The sequence below is a fragment of the Nycticebus coucang genome, chromosome X (genome assembly GCF_027406575.1).
Source record: "Nycticebus coucang isolate mNycCou1 chromosome X, mNycCou1.pri, whole genome shotgun sequence".
NCBI classification, from domain to species: domain Eukaryota; kingdom Metazoa; phylum Chordata; class Mammalia; order Primates; family Lorisidae; genus Nycticebus; species Nycticebus coucang.
The window spans coordinates 184263118-184267069 of record NC_069804.1 but is presented as its reverse complement, the minus strand read 5'-3'; the positions used below and the strand labels follow the sequence as shown (position 1 = coordinate 184267069).

The window sequence follows — 3952 nt, the reverse complement described above, 5'->3', positions numbered from 1 at the left end:
AATCGGACACATGCAACCACTTGCTAGTTTTCCACTGTTTTTATCCTTCTTTTGGGGTCCAGAAGTCCCTTGCTGACTCCCTGCATCCTCAAAGGGATGATTATAGGCAGATACCACCAGCAAGAGATACCTGGAGTCTTATCTCCCTAGACTCACCATGCCCTGTTTCAGGGAGGCTGTTACTCGGCCGCCATGTTGGATTGGAATTATCTATAGACTTTTGAAAGTGGTAACAGGTACATAGGTAACCAAAGTATAGAGCTTGTTTGGTGAATCTTCATTACATTTTCTGGAAAACTGTATGTGGATTACTGTATGGGACATTCCTTATGCCTTTGGCCCAGACAGCTTTGTTGAGCCTGGTATCAATGCACACATCTGGAGTCCCCATCTCTTTCACGGCAAATTTCCAGATCTCTTTGAGTGCCCGAGTGGGCCACTTTTTGTAATCCACTCCATGGATGCACTTGTGAATGTTGATGGTGTATTCTTGAGTCACCACCTTGTTGATGGCAGAATGGCCCTTCTTCTTGCCACCCTTCTTTGCGGGAGCCATTCTGCCAGGCCCAAGTTGGAAACAAAGCATGAGGTAAATTTATTATGTTCAAGCATATACCAGTGCTGCCACCCCTCCCCTCCACTCCCATTGCCCCCACCACTTCCTAAGTTAAGGGATGTCATCATTCAATGGGAAGCAGACACAGCCAAAGCAGCACAGGCCTTCTTGATCTTTCTCCCAGTGGTGCAAAGATCAAGTACAGCTGGGCCTGACCCCCACCCCTCTGTAAGTAGTGAGTGTGTTGGAGGAGGGTGGGCAGGGTGGGATAGGGGCCCTCTCCTTTCCCTGCTTGGGCTGGAAGACCACATTTTGGTAGGCCCAGGTGCAAGAAAAGGCTGTGGATGGCATGTGACACCAGTCAATGAGGTTGTTCTCCAGGTGTGTGGAGATGAGGTTGTAATCCTGGGAACCTGGAGTCCATGTGTGTCACAGATGGAATTCAGGGGCACATGTCTGTGAAGAGGGTGGCAGAGCATAACAGGGGACATAAGATCCCCAAAAGAAGAGGGAGGCATCACACAAGAAGAGGCAAAGAGTCTGTGGTGGGTGAGAAGAGCAGTAAGACAAAGATAAGAGGCCAGAACTGGGGAGGAGGCCCAGGTAGGCCTCTGATGCTGCTGTGGCATCTTGGCCCTTCCCAACTTGAGGCACAGCACCAGGACCCCAGCTCCAGCCCTGTTGCCCAATCCTGCTCAAGCTTCCCAGGCCCACTAGCCACAGTTCACAGGCTCCATCATGGCAACCAAGATGGGGGGATGCATGGAGTGGGGGAGGGAGAATGGCCTTCCATTCCTGCCCAGGCCTCTCCTAGGCCTCTGAGGTCTGCAGGCCCTAGTCTCCCCTAGCTGGTGGCAGGGAGGGCAGGGACGGCAGATGGGCATGGCCCTACCTGATCTCATTGTGGCTCAGGGACAGCACCTGCAGTCCCTTGAGGCCCAGGAGGCTGTGTGGGATGGCCTACAGCTGGTTTTGGTCCAGCAGCAGCTCAACCAGGGAGGCATGCAGGCCCAGGAAGGACACGTCGTGGATGCCATCAGCATGCAGCCTATTGTGAGAGAGCTGCAGAAACTCCAGGCCTAGCTCCATGTGCATGAACATGTAACTGGGGATGTGTACTTGAGGTAGTTATGGTGCAGTCAGGTGCCTCAGGCTGCATAGCAGGAAGGGTGGCAAGTGCATCAGCCAATTATGAGACAGGTCAAGGGTCTCCAGCTTCCTGTGGTGGGGCACACAGGTACGGAGCGAGCTGATGGCTACAGTGCCCAGCGTCTGGCTGGGACCACAGAAACAGCTGGAAGGGAATCCAGAGGTGGAAATCCCAAATCAGGTTGGGAGAATGGGCATTCACTCCTAGATGGCATCTGTGACCTGCAACTCTCAACAACTGGTGCTCACACACCAGTTAGGCCATGCCTGGTGTGAATTCTGTGTCCTCCCTGTCCCCATGGCTCAGGAAGAGGGGATCTGGAGGGCTTTGTTACTCTCTGCAGGCCAGCAATGCCAGCCCTTGGTGTGGAGACCAATGGGCCCCTCTCCTACTCCTTTCCCTCCCTTTTTGCTTGTCACTTGGGCACCGTGAGCTCCTAATCCAGGCACCTGAAAGGGGAGGCATATATGGAGGTGCCTAAAAACTGAGGAAAAGCGCTCAGCCTCCCCGCCCTTTCTTTTTGTCCCTGATACTCTCCTTTTGTCCTCCCCCTGCCTCATCTACTCTTCCCGTCAGAACTGCAGAAGCCATACAGGCTGAGAGAGAAAAATAAGACTCGGAGAGCTAGAGTTGGGGCCCCTGAGGGGTCACACGGCTGTGCAGTGGCATGCAGGGAGGCCAGGTCCCATGCCAGGCAGGGAGCCTGATGACAAAGTTCATGCTACTATCTTCCACAAGGTTTCTTTGAGGCCCTGGCCACTTCATGGTGGGCCCCTTGGTGATACTCCAAGGATGGGTCAGAACAGAGAAAATGACTTCTCTCAGTGACACCCAGCCTGGTGGATGGGGTCAGCCCTTTGGGCTGCTCCTGTACTCTAGACCCTGCAGAGCCAGCAGTGCCTTCCCATCTCGCTTGCCAGAGAGGAGGTGGGCACTGGAATTGAGGAGAGGCAGGGGCTGAGCTGGCTGGCTTGACTGGCTGCCAGCCCCCTGCCCAGGCCCCGGGTGTGTGGCCCCTCCCAGACTGCTGTCTGCTTTCCTTTGCCCCTTTGGCAAGAGGGGGAGAGGAAAAAGGAATAATTAAACCCAAACGTCCTGGTAACTTTTTCCTGGAACATGAAGATGCAGGGCGGGAGGTTCTGGGCCTGGAATGGCAGGCCATACTGTCTATTGACCCCCAACTCCCCTCTCCATTGTGGTTCCACCCTGCCTTCATGGGCATCAGACCCTCCTCAGCCTGTGGCCTGGCACCCGGCCTCCCCCATCCTCCCCACTGTTCCCAGGATCGTGTCCTAACTCCTCAGCCCAACTTTCCCAACCTTGCAGCTTCTTGTCACTGAGACAGAGGCCTGTGAATGCCAGCACCCAGCTTTCTGTCCAAACCAGATCTGGGGGGTAATCCTTGACCCTTCTAATAGCAAGGTAAGCAGTGCCTCCCCAAAACATGTTCACCCAGAGCCTGTGACTGGGGCCTTATTTGGCCAAAGGGTCTTTGAAGATGTAATGCAGGGAAGGATGTTAAGATGAGCTCATCCTGGATTACCTGTGGCCCCTAACCCAATGACAGGTGTCCTTCTGAGACACAGAATAGGAGACAGAGAAGACACACGGCGGTGGAGGCCATGCGGAGATGGAGCAGAGATTGTGGTGATGTGGCTGCGGGCCCAGGAGCAACTTGGGCCGCAGAAGCTGGAAGAGCAAGGAAAGGTCCTCTCCTAGAGCTTCCTGTGCTAGCAAAGTCCTGGTGACACCTAGATTTCAGATGTTTGGTCTCCAGATGGTGAGAGATTACATTTCTGTTTGAAGATACTCAGCGTTTGGTGCTTTGTGACAGTAGCTCCAACACTTGTACACTTCTTGTCCCCATTCCTCCAGCCTGTTTGTGCCACTTCCTGCCCCTGTCACCTCTTAATGAAACCTGGCACTAAGACAACTGCCCCCATCACTGCTGCCCCCATCCAGACCATAGCACCTCCCAGGTAAGAAGGCAGCAGGGCAGGGCTACACATGGGTGGAGAGGGGGATTCTTCTAGATGGGAGGGACAGAGGGAAGGACTTGGAAGTTGGCAATAGCTTGGAGGAGCAGGTAGTAACTGAGGGCCAAGGCCAACCTGAGCCCTGGAACTTGGTGAGGAGATGACCCAACTGACCCACCTGAGACCAGGCCCAAGCAATAAGTCTCCCCCAGGAGCCCCTGCTTCTCCTGGCCCTCTTTGCCTTCTCTGCCAGACTCTCTGGGTTCCTCT

At 54.4% G+C, this 3952-nt stretch overlaps 1 pseudogene; it reads right to left on the bottom strand.

Moving 5' to 3' along the window:
- Positions 1-210: 210 nt before the first annotated feature.
- LOC128577112 (60S ribosomal protein L31-like) lies at positions 211-556 on the bottom strand (annotated as a pseudogene).
- Positions 557-3952: the final 3396 nt, after the last annotated feature.